A 13920-nucleotide genomic window follows, 5' to 3' on the forward strand; every position below is an offset into this window, starting at 1 on the left:
TGACGTGTAATATGTATGCAAACTGGAAAGGTTTGTGTGGGGTTATGAAAGATAGCGAGTAGATTTTATATTTATATCACCTCCAGAGATTATATCCTTGAACAGGTCATGGGTGACATTGTCAGATCTGTGTATAAGAAACATCACTTTGGCAGTTTTTTGAAGGATGGAATGGAATGGAGGGAAATTTGTGCCAGGAAAATCAACCAGAAGACTATAGCAATAGTCCAGGTGTGAGGTATCAGCATCAGGGTAGTGGCAATTTCAAAGGAGAGAAAAGGGCTTATGTGAGAAATATTATGAAGGTAAAACTGTAAGACCTTGTGTAAGGGTTATGGGATTTAAAGATATTCCATGCCCCATTGGACTTGCTGACGTAGCAGGAAGGGGTGGAGCAAGAGGAAGCGGAAGCCAAACTAGAGTTCCTGCGGTGGCTAGCAGTGGCGGCGACGGCGGCAGCAGCAGCAGAGGCAGCAGTAGTGTGAAGCCCTTTTTGATTCAGCCAGAATTTCTGCTAAGGACTCCTGCTGAGGACTGCCAGGGGCCGGAGCTGCTGGGAGTGCGCTTCCTGGGTGCTGGGTGGATGCTGTGAGTGGGGAGAGGAGGACCTTTGCCTGAGGTAGCCTGTTCTGTTTTAAAGGCTTGAGAATGTGGGTGCTTTCTACTTTATCTACCTGTGACAATGTCATAACTACTCTGATGGCTTTCACTTTCTGGTTTTGGGACTCAGTCTTTTGGTATTTTAATAAATTTTCTAGCTTATTCCCCCATATGGCAAGCATGATGTATTTTGTGATGGATAATTATATCAGCATATCTGTAATTTCCATAAGCATTGTGCGTATGGCATTGCTGATACACCTTGGCAATAGATTATGTGGGGAGAGGACCTTGGGTGACACGTAGGATTCAAGACTGGGTGATTGGGAGGATGGTGTCAACTTTAACAATAATAAGGAAGTTAGGAGGTAAGGAAATAAGGACTTTGGTTTTGGACATGTTGCATTTAAAATATCTGTGGGACTTCAAGTTTGAGATGTTTACTAGGAAGTTGGAGATGTGAGATTGTTGCTCAGTAGGGAGATTAGAAATGGATAAGTAAATCTGAGAATCAGCATAGAAATGATAATCAAATTCATGGAAGCTGATGAGATCACCAAATGAAATAGCATGGAGAGAAAAGAGAAGTGGGAACAGGACAGAGCCCTAGAGCACTTAGTGAGTGAGCCCTCACAATTGATAGTATCAAAGGCCTTAGTCAGATCAACAAATGTTGTGTACAAACCTATGTTCTGCTCTTGGAATTTCACCTGCAGTTGTCAGACAGCAAACACATTATCAACCATTACTCAGTCTTTTTTGAAGTTAGGGAAAGAATAATACCAATTGTTGGGAAAGTCAAGAAAAATCCTCATAACCAACATAGGTATGAAATATTTTGGGAAATATAAAATAAGCTACTCTACTTACCAAACTTTGAGCCTTTAAGAACTCTTCAATGGTCATCGGGGGTAACTCCATTTTCTAGAGATATAAAATACATTGATAATTTATTCTTTCATATTATTGTGTTGGTTACAAAATTACTGATGTATATTGTTCACAAGTATTGAGGGGTTTTTTTTTATATCATCTAAATTTCTCGTGTGTTCTTCCCTTTCCCCCACTCCTTCAGAGAGGCCATCTCATATGACAATTTTTTTTAAAAGAGGAAGAGAAAAACATCAACAAAATCAATTTATATATATATATTTTAAACTGATAATATATGTGATGTTCCACATCCATGGAATTCCCCACCTCTGCAAAGGAGTGCAGGCAAGTAATTATTTTTTAAATTTTATTGCTTTATTTATTTTTGCTTTTTTTTTTGGAGGCAAATGGGGTTAAGTCACTTGCCCAAGGTCACATGGCTCGTAAGTGTTAAGTGCCTGAGGCAGGATTTGAACTCAGGTCTTCCTGACTCCAGGGCCGGTGCTCTATTCACTGCGGCCACCTAGCCACCCCCAAGTGATTTCTTACATCTCTTAGTTTATTCTTTGTAATTTTGCAACAACTTGCAGCAATTCTTTTTGTTTATTTTATCAACCTATATTGTTGTCATTGTATATGTTATTTTCTTAGCACTGCATACTTTGGGTAAGTCTCTTCATGCTTCTCTGTATTTATTATATTTGTCATTCCTTATACCATAGAAATATTCTATTAGATTACTGAATCATAATTTGTTTAGCTATTCCTCAAGTGATGGGTAGCTACATTGCTTCAAATTTTTTACCATTACAAAAAGTGCTATATAAATATTTTTATGTATATTGAACCTTTTTTTTTCCAATGACCTTCTTGGGATTTATGCCTAGTAATGAAATCTCTGGGTCAAAGAGTTTGGACATTTTAGTCATTTTACTTACATAATTCTGAATTCCTTTTCAGATGGTTCTACTAATTCACAGTTCTATGAACAATACACTAGCATGCCTATTTTTCCCCTCCAAAACTTACTATTTTCATCTTTTGTTATTTTGGGCATATGAGGTGAAATCTCAGGGCTATTTTTTGGAGGGCAATTTGGGGTTAAGTGACTTGCCCAAGGTCACATGGCTAATTTTTTTGTGTTAAGTGTCTGAGGCCGGCTCCTAACTCCAGGGCTGGTGGTCTATTCACTGTACCACCTAGCTGCCCCGACTACTTTGTTTTGATGTACATTTCTATTTACTCACTACTAGTGATTTGGAACATTTCTTATATAGTTGTTAATAGTTTGTAATTTCTCTTTTAAGAACTGTTTCTATTAGGGAATGGCTTTTGATTATATATATATACACACACACATACACATATATATATACACATATACATATATATGTGTGTATGTACATATGTGCATATGTATACATATATACACAAATACATATACATATATGTAGATATTTTAGATTTTTGTTGTTTTTCAGTTGTTTCAGTTGTGTCTGACTCTTTGTGACCCCATTTAGGACCTTCTTGGCAAAGATACTGGAGTAGTTTGCTGTTTCCTCCTCTAGCTCATTTTGCATATGAGGAAACTTGATGCAGAGTTGAGTGACTTGTCCAAGGTCATATAATTAGTAAGTGTCTAAGACTAGATTTGAATGCACAAAGATGAATCTTCCTGACTCTAGTCCTGGTATGCTATCTACTGTATCCCTTAGCTGCCCAGATATTTTAGATACTAAACCCTCATCTGAAAAATCTGATAAAACAATCTTCCCCATCTGATCATTTTTCTTTTTTAATCTAATTTTACAGTTGAGGAATGAGGGTCACACAACTAGTTAGCCTATAAGGCAGGATTAGAATTCAGTCTTCCTAAACACAGCCTTCTACTGCATCACCTTGCTGCCTCACTTGAACAAGTGAGTGGTAATGAGGGCCTGCCCTCATTGATGACAGCAGAAACAGAGAGGAGAGGATTTCAGAAAGGCTGTAGAGATTGGATCAATAGAAGGTGGTAGCTTCTTGAATATGAGAGATGAGTAAAATCAGATGAGCTGTGTTGGCTTGTACAATGAAGCTGAAAAGTTTGTGAGGCAGCTTTCCATAGTGGATCAGAATGCCGGACCAGGAGCTAAGACCACCAGGGTTTAAATCCTGTCTCAGAACATACTTACTAAGAGTGTGTTCCCAGGTCAGGCACTTAACTTCTCTATGCCTCAGTTTCCTCATCTGTAAAATGAAGTGGGACTCAATGGCCTCTAAAAAGGCCCTTTCCAACTCTAAACCCATGATTCTATGATGGATCAAAGATAATTTCAAGTTTGTGGTAGGTACACCAACCAAAATCGTCAAGTTGGAAGGAAGGGCAGCTTTAGAGAAAGATGATGCTCAGAGACGGTTTAAGTGACTTCATCAGTGTTATACAAGTAGTAAGCCAAACAACTGGAAATAAAATCCAGGCTTAATTGCTCTAAATCCAATGCTATTTCCACTGTGCCAGGCAGCACAAAGAAATATGAGAGTGGAATTTATAGAGATGAGGTTGGAGGGGGTGGCAGTAGGTCAGAAGGAAAGGGATTCCAGTTAAAAAGTTAATGAAGCAAATAGAAACAGGTCATGACATCAAGGCTGGGTACAAAAGCAAGTGGAAGTAGAGTCCGGTGTTGCTCTGGGAATGTAGCATGGGTTAAGGAACCAAAAGTAATGAAAACGAGGGAGAGTATATTTAATGCAAGTGAGTAATTGGAGAAGGTAGAATAATTGGCTGTTGGGGGGGGTCTATCAAATTTTAAAGTTTTGGCTCTTGGATATGATGCAGTTCAAAAAGATAATAAAGTGTAAGTTACATGACTATATTTGTTGATTTGTCACTCAAAGGGAATGGAAAAGGCAATTGCTGGAGTTGAGGAACCTGAAAACTTGGTACAGTCAGATTGCTGAGTTACCAACAGGAATGTTTGATTGAAGGAGAGGGCCTCAAAGGGCCAGACCAATGGAAGCTTCCATGAAGTTTTCCCTGCAGGTGTGATTTGTCACATAGACTTCTGTCTAGGTCACTTTATGTATGGCTATTCAACAAAAATTCAAGTCATCTAATCTATATTATTAAATTCCAATTTCTTTATTTTATCCACAAGTATTTCATGAGAAATTCTTGTCAAACAAATTTGTTGCAATCTAGAATAACCATATCCACTGTATTCTCCTTATCTAATAGTCTATGAAATATATCTCCGAAGGAAATGAGATTAGTATGGCATTACTGATTCTTAGTGAATCCACACAGGCTTATAGTGATTTTCATTCTCCTTCGAAGAACTAACAAACGATTTGTGGAATTATTTGATAGCAATTGAAGCCAAATTGAATGACTTTGTGGAATCTACTTTCTTTTAATTTAAAAGAATAAGGTCCATTGCTTTTTTCTTCCTCTCTCTTTTCTGTTCTTAATTATAAGGTAAGACTTTCTGTGTAGACATTAGAAGGGATAGATTTGCTAAATATATACTAAATACCAATACTAAATGCTAAAGTTCACACCATAAAAAATTAAAGACAAGTAGATTATGTATTTTTCATAGGTATAGGTAGGAGAGGTATTCTTTTTTTCCAATTTATTTATTTTTAGTTTTCAACATTCATTTCCACAAGGTTTTGAGTTACAAATTTTTCTCCCTGTCTTTCCCCTACCCCCACTCCAAAATAGCAAGCCTTCTGAATACCCTTTCCCCAAATCTATGGAGAGGCATTCTTAACTAAACAAGGGATAGAGACAGTTTCAGAATATAAAAAAGATTCCTGCATATATGAAATTGAAAAGTTTCTGAATAAAAAAATTAACATTTAGGGTAAAGAGAGAAGTAGTTTCATGGGAGAAAATCTTGGTACCAAATTTGTTGGATAATGTTTTCGTCAGTGATAGTTTGCACTTGATTCCCTTTGAGGTCTCTTCCACTTTATGATTTTGTCTTTACTGACTACTACATAAGGTTTCCTTGTTATTTTCCTTAGTTTTTTGGAAGCCTCAACTCATTTTTGGTTTTCACCTTTGGTAAAGGTTACACTTATAATTCATAGGATCACAGATTTAGAGCTGGAAGGGACCCTAGAGACTGTATAGTCCAACCCCATTTTATAGAAAGGAGCTAAGACCCAGAGAGGTTGGGACTTGCTAAGTGTCACACAGCTAGTGCTTGAGGCATGATCTGACCCTAGTTCCTCCTGACTCCAAATTCAAAATTCTATATATCTATCCATTATGCCATATCACTTCTCAGTTTCTTGATACCCTTTTTAATTCTTCTTTTGCTATGTTTTCCTACTTCCTGTGAAATGAGTAATCAATCAAAAAAATGTATTAAGTGCCTGTCATATGCCAGTCACATCGTATAAAGCACTGGGGATACAAATATAACAAATGAAACAATTTTCAATGTCCAGGAACTTACATTCTAGTGGGAAGATAATTAAGACATATATAAGTATACATGATAAGTTTAAAGAGAATAAAAATAAATACAAAGTAGCCAAACGCAAGGTAGTTTGAAAAGGAGGACGTTATCAGGTTGAGGGATTCAGGTAAGGCTTCAGGTAGAAGAGGGTCCTTGAGCAGTTTCTTGAAGAGGGATTCTGAGGGAGTGGTAATGGAGAAATACATTCCAGGCATGGACCTTAGCCATTTCAAAGGCACAAACATAGGAGATAGAGCGTCATATGTTAGGAAAAGGGAAAAGACCAAATCTTTGATGACTATGTCTAGAGTGCAGAGATCAGCACACTGCTCTTCTGTGAACTTTTCTCCCTTTTAAAGTGGAGGTTTATTTGATGATAAAACCTTTGGATTTGCTTCCTTCTATTCAAAAGTTCTCACTGGGGGCACTGGGAGATGGAAAGATATCCTAGATCCACCACATTCAATTAGGGTAACCTATTCAGTTAGGTCAATCCAATTGGACAGACCTTCTGGAAGCCTTTCTAGAGATAATGTAAGGTGTCCTTTCCTAGCTAATACATGAATAACATATGCCACATTCAATATCTGTAGTATTCCACCTTTCTACTGAGATTAAGTTGTGTTTCAGTAGCAGTACTATGAGACCAAGATTGATCATTTCAATTTGTTTAACTGCTTTTGAATATTTTCATTTACATTACTGTAGTCACTGTATATTCATCTCCAGGTTCTTATTTTTCTTTGCATTGATTTGTAAATCTTCCTGTTTTCTCTGAATTCTGTATTTGTCTTTACTTACAGCACAATAATATTCCATTACATTCACACACCACATTTTGTTCATACAGTCTGCACCTGATGATGAATGCCTAATTTGTTTCCAGTTTTGTTTTGTTTTTTTTTTGCCACTACAAAAAGTGCTGCTATGGCTATTTGGGCGCATATGAAGCTGTCCTATCTTTTCTTTTTTTAAACTTTCTTAGGATATGTGCCAAGTGGTGGGCTAACTGGACCAAAGGGGTTTAGTGATCTTCCCCCCCCCCATTATTCCAAATTGTTCCTAAGAATTATTGGGGACAATTCATAGCCCCAATAATAGTAAATTATTGTGCTTGTATTCAAGTGTTTTCTTTTTTTAATCAATGGTAACTATTTCCTTCTTTGATCAGCTATGATCAATGGTTCATACATTTTTAATTGGAAGAGACTTCAAAGATTATCAAGTTTAACCCCTTTATTTTACAGATGAGGAAACTGAGGTTAAGAGACTTCCCTGGGAGAAGATTCTGGGAAGATGGCAGAATAGGTCAGAAAATTCCAAACTCTCAAGATTTTCCCCCACAAAAGAGATAAAATAGTGCCTGAGTATGAACACAGAGCAGTGAAAATAAATAAGAGTAGGGGGAGAACAGTGGTCCTCTTGGGACAACTAGAGAATATCTGAAGAAAAATCCTAAGACATCCCTGTGAGGAGTAAACACCTCTAGGCTAGGGACTGCATAAACAACAAGCTGCCAACCCTGGAGTTAGCTGGGTTGGGAGGCTGCCTCAGTACCAGCTACAGGAATGTTTACCCCTCCCCGCATAGTGAAGGGAGTTGGGCATCTGAGTGGGGAAGATTGAGGGAAGCCCTGCTGAGTCAGATTCAGCTGTGTTGCCAGAGACTCAGCCACAGGGGGAGAGAACCAGCACACCCATGGTGAGTGTAGAAGCAGTGGGGCAGGGACACCACTGGCTGTGAGAATTACCAGAGGGTGGAGTTCTTGGGTTCAGCTCCAGGCTAGAGGGGAGAAATTAAGGAGGATCTGAAGCCAGAGGCACCATCCACCATACCCCAGGACTTGAGGAGATTTTGAAAACAAAATTATTACAAAAAAACAAACAAACAAATGCACAGGCAAAGGAGAAAGAACCCAACCATAGAGAGTTACTGTGGGAATAGGGAGGACTGGGGGTTATCTTCAGAAGAGGATACTGAAGCAAAGAAACCCTCTACTACTCCAAAGAGTAATGTCAAATAGTCACCTGCCCAAAAAGAATTCATTGAAGAACTTAAAAAAGATTTTTAAAATCAAATGAGAGATTGAGGAAAAACTAAAAGAAAATAAAATAAGAACAATCCAAGAAAAATAAAATTATGAAAAGAAAGTCAATCAATTAGAAAAGGAGATCCAGAACCTTAAGGAAGAAAATGACTCCTTGAAAATCAGAATTGGCAAGAGGAAGTCAGTGAAATTATAAGAGACTGAGAAATAATAAAACATAATATAATGAATGAAAAAATAGAAGAAAAGGTGAAATATCTCATAAGAAAAACAACTCATCTGCAGAACAGAGCAAGAAGAGAAAACATAAGAATAAATGAACTACCTGAAAGCTACAATAAAAAAAAAAGAATCTTGACAAAATAACACCAGAAATAATTAAAGAAAATTGTCCTAAAGCATTAGAACAACAGGGAAAAGTAGAAATAGAAAAAAATCAACCAATTACCACCTGAAAGAGATCCTATGAGGAAAACCTACAGTAATATAGTAGTTAAATTCTGAAACTCCCAGCTCAAGGATAAAATATTACAAGCAACAAGAAAAAAAATAACATATAGTGGTGCCACTAAAAGACTACTGGTCTTGAAACACTATATATCAAAGAGAAAAAGAAATGGGGTTGTGGCTGAAAATATCATAGCCAGCAAAGCTAAGCATAATTCTGAATGAAAAAAAAAATGAACATTTAATGAGTTGTCAAACTTTCAGGACTTTGTTTAAAAAAAAAACCAACAACTGAATTTAACAGAAGATTTGACATACAAGAGCCAAGAGAAACATAAGGTACATATCAGATATCAATTACAAGGGACTCAAAAGGACAGACTGTTTACCTTTTATGTGTATGTAAAATGTATGTCTGAGATTGTTATTAGCAACTGGGTAGTTGATAAGAAAGTTTGGGGTAGACTTAAGCATGGTATGACTTTTAAAATAAAACCATTCAGGAAGAGCTAAAAAGAGTAATTATCTTATACAAATGAGGTGTGAGAGGAAGAACTGATATAGAGGAATTAGATGGGGGAGGAGGGCTATTAGTTCTGGAAACCCATTTTCATTGGGAATGAATTCAAGAGGGAACAATATATACAAATCTAGAAGAGCATAAAAGTCTTTAATTTAGAAAGAAATAAAAGGTTAAGGGGATAGGGAGGGGTGAGAGGATAAGGAAGGAATCTCTAGAGGGGAGGATAAGGGAACAGATGGAAGGAGCATATAGTAGGGTGTTTAGATTAATGGGAATGGGAGGATAAAGGAGAGATTGTAGGGGGTAGGTCAAGTAATAGCAAGGCAAGGTGGTGGGTAAAATAAAGTAGAGGAGTCAGGAGGGATAGGAAATAAGAGATATACACAAATATAAAAATAAAGATTAGGAGTAGAATCTGTTTGGGAAAGTATATGTTTATGTATGTATGGGTATATATGTATATGTGTAGGTAATCTATATCTCTCTCTATAAATATATTCATGCTTAATTGTAGCATGAGGGGGAGAGGAGAAAGGGGGAAAAAAGAACAAAGAAAAAGTGTACAGCAGAGAACAAAAGAAAACCTTCAAGGAAGCAAAAATTGACAACTCTCAACACAATGTGTAGTATTTGTTATATAGGCTTTCTTGAAATGGAAATTTATTGCTATATATTTTTGTTCTGCTGTGCACATAACATGTATTTTTCTTATTTTATATTTAAGTTTATATTTCTTTTTCTTTTTGCATTTTGTATTTAAGTTTTAGTATTTAAGTCTAAAATTAAAAAAAAAAACCAGAGATTTAAAAAGAGAAAGAGACTTCCTTGCTCAAAGTCACATAGGTAGTGAGTACCATAGGTCTTATTTGAAACAAAATCCTTTGACCTAAGTCAGCAACCTTCACCAGGCTGACATTTTGACATTTTGAGGAATATAAAGTAAAACCTCAGTTGTTTTAATTTTCATTTCTCTTTATTACTTATTTGAAGCAATCTTCCCTATAGTTGTTGATAGTTTTCTTTTTAAAAAAATTTTTTTTAAATGTAAAAAAAATTCATACAGTTTGGCTGCTCAGCTACTAGGGAATAGTTCTTCATCTATTTGAATCATTTCAATTCTTGAGTACACTCACATACATACGGTATGAGACATTTGATGCAAAGAAATCCATGCAACAGTTTCTGTTCTTAATTTAGCAACATTTAGTTCAAACAAAATATTTTTAATTTTATGTAAATGAAATTGTCTAGTTTATCTTTTATGACCATTTCCATCCTTTTAAGTATTTCCTTTTTAGCCATAGTTGTAAAAGATAGTTCCAAGTCCCTTAAATTTTTTTCATGATATGCCCTTTTATATAATAGCTGGCATTTATATAACACTTTAATATTTGCAAAAAGATTTACAAATATTAGGTCATTTTATTCTCACAACAACCCTAGAAGGCAAATACTATTATTATCCTTATTTTATAGATAAGGGATTTAAGGTAGAGAGATGTTAAATGACTTGCCCAGGGTCATATAACTAGCAAGTGTATTAGTCCAGATTTGAACATAGGTCTTATACATTGATCAATATTGGAAGCTTCTCAAGGGTTGGGACTGTTTTACTCATCAAGATCTCTAGTAAGCTCTTAAATATTTATTGAGTTGGGAGCAGCTAGGTGGCACAGTGAATAGAGCACTGGCCCTGGAGTAAGGAAAACCTGAGTTCAAATTCAGCCTCAGACACTTAACACTAGCTGTGAAAGTCACTTAACCCCAATTGCCCTCTCTTTCCCCCTCCATAAAGACAAAAAATATATGTATTTATTGAGTTGAAAAATCAGATGTTAACTAATGAAACTGATTTTATTTCTAGTGTAGTCAAAACCCCCAAGAATTCTGAAAGCTGTTTGGAATACCTTAGCATACATTTCTAAGTTTCAACAGAGCATATATTTATAAATTTTAATACTAGGTCCAAGAATCAGAATCTTAATGACCCACTACTCTTCAACTATTGACTTGATTGACCTTCAAAAAAAAAATCTTTTCTCATATTTTCCAAAGTATATCTCTTTAAATTTGTACCAACTCTTGCTGTCAAAAATAAACACTTGTGAGTATTGTACAAGATGAAATTTTTTTTTTAAAAAGGAAGAGAGGAAATTATAATGCTTATAGAGGCTAGACTTTAATGAAATCAAAGTACAGCTGGAACATAATCTTTTATTTCTTCTTTCATCACTACTAATAACTAAGATAATTGCACCTAAATATAATTTTTCATTGTATAATCAGCCAAATACTCCCAATGAGCGATTCAAGAAAATCTTCCCAAAACAATTATTGTACTGATTTGAAACATAACTTATAGCCAAAATCTCACCACACACTAATCTCAGGATTCAATTAAGAGCTACATTTTTATAACCTTTTGTGCCTGTCTAAATTTGTTTTAAGTATACATTCTCAAGACACTAAAAATGTTCTTAAAGTAAGTATTTAAAACTTAAAGGCCAAATAAAAGCAACACCATTTTAAATCTTCAGACTGTACACAGATGTACCGTTTCTGATGGCTGGAATAGAAGTGACATCAAATTAGGAAACTGCCTAGTATAACAAATTTGTATTGTGCAGAAATAACTCAGGGGGCAAAAAGAATATATGTTTTTAACCATATTTATTATCTTTGTGGTTTCTTTTCTTCATGGACTTCAGTTTGAAACATATTGGACCACCATTTCATGAGGGGCTCCAGTCATGCTTACTTTGCTGCCAGCTTTACTCACTTTCAGAACTTCTTCTGATGCTTGGTCAGCAGGCTTCCCACCCCTGGAGATGCCTCCACCTTGAGTTTTTCTTCCTGATGGATGTGAGTACTTAGTTTGGCCTACCACTTCAAGAGAGACCACACTCATGTTCACCACTGCTAGCTCTACTTTCTCCAGATTCCTCTGCTTCCTCCCCAGAAGTTTCCCTAGTACCTTTACTCTCCCCTTTCCAGTCTTTCCCCCATTACAATATAAATTCCTTTAGGGTAGGGACTGTCTAATCTGCTAGTACTTGTGTTCGTCATAGGACAAGATACCCTCTTGGTGGTATCTTAGCACTTAATCGTAGTGCTAAGTGGCTAATAAATGTTTTATACATTTATTGCACCATTGATTACATTAAAAGGTGATCAGATGCCTCCTTTTAAAAAGGTTTCCATTTTTTGAGGCATGATGTCTTAATTAGCTAAATAACAATTAAAAAATATTCATGGCTTTGGCATGTAAGATGAGCTGTCATAAAAAGTAGACTCACTGGGAGATTTTCTATAGAATGAGTACAGGAAATAAACTCTGGGCTATTATTAAATTTCTGAAGAAGTAGATTCATTCTCTTTGAGTTTTCTAACTCCTTGCATCTTTATATACTACCTATTCTATTTTTACTCCTCAAAGTGCCATGCTCTAGCTCAGACTGCCTGAAAGTTTGTCAATTCAACATTGTTTTAGCATGCAGGGCACTTTTATAGACATTGGGGGAAGAGTGTTACATGAACGAAAAAGACATTTATTAATTGCTTACTATGTACCAAGCACTGTGCTAAGAACTCACTGAGAATACAAATAAAAAAGTCAAGTCTATCCTTGTATTCCAGGAAGTGCTGGCCAGAGAGGAACACTTGGTTCTGGTTTAGTAAAGGGATAGTGAGTGGAGCCATAGGAGAGTAGTCAGAAATTTTCCTCAGGTCTTCCCCTCTCACTGAGCAATATGCTGAATTAATAAGTACTCAAAAACGTCCCTCTTGCATTTAATTTCAACTAGGTTGTTTTTAGGCCTTACATTAGATAGAAAAGGGATCATAATTGAGAGCTGGAGGAAGGGACCTCAGAGGCCAACTACTCCAACCCAGGTAAAGAAACCAAGACCCACAGAGGTTAAATAATATGTCCCCAGTCACATAAGCTATTAAGTAGAAGAAGCCAGATTCAAGCACTAATCCAGGACTTTCTACTGCAACACAGTAAGGTTACCTCACCTTGGGTGGTTAAGGTTTTTTTTTTTTGACCATTTCTTAAACTCTAACAAGTCATTATCAAATTGCCTTTAGTTTTATAATGTTAATGTTGTTGTTTGGCTTTCCTTCTCAAAGAGGAATAATGACATCAGGAAGGTTGATGTCACCACTTGCAAGTTAATTAGATTTAAGTTAGGCAGGGCTGTGCAAAGTTACCAGCCTCACTCTTCCAGAGCCTTCTGGGTCCGGTGGCAAGATACGGATCCTGGACGCCTAGAGAAGAACCCAAAGCAGTGGGAAGGTCTTTTTCAGGTCTCAGTTGGTCTGAGGCAAGCCCATTTGGTGATTATGTCTAGGTAAGAAATGAGGCAAAGAATGGCCTCTTTTACCTAGTCAAAATAAACAAAATCCATTTGGAAGGAGAAGCCCCTCAAGGGTTTCGGAAGAGAAACAATTACTATTTACAACAACAATGTTAATGTGTGGTTTACCTAAAAGCCAAGCCAAAGACGTGAATTTCCCCCTCCATCCCACACCCAGCACTATAGAAGAGTGCACCAAATGAGAATCTCAACAAAGCATTAAAAAATTATGCCACCAACAGGCACTTCCAGCAGAAGTAATGACACTGATTAAATTTCGGGAAAACAAATGCAGTCAGTCTGCCTAACGGCTAGAGTGCTGGTCCTGGAGAGTGGAAGACCCGAGTTCAAATCCCAACTCACTAGCTGTGACCCGTAAAGTCACTTAATCACTGTCTCCCTCAGTTTCTTTATTTGTAAAATGGGGGTAGTAGCCTCTACCTCCTAGGACTGTTGTATTAAGGAAGGTACCATGTAAAGCTATTATTACCACGACTTAAGTTAACCTCTTTGGTACCCACAACCCGAGGAGGCAGGGACTATCACCATTTGACAGAAGAGGAAACTGAGGTTCCGTGGCCTGCTGGGGGTCACAGACCTACTAAGTGTAGACTCTTGGCC

This window comes from Petaurus breviceps, unplaced genomic scaffold (genome assembly GCF_028583685.1).
Source record: "Petaurus breviceps papuanus isolate PSGF00001 unplaced genomic scaffold, PetGlider_PUasm1.0 37, whole genome shotgun sequence".
NCBI lineage: Eukaryota > Metazoa > Chordata > Mammalia > Diprotodontia > Petauridae > Petaurus > Petaurus breviceps.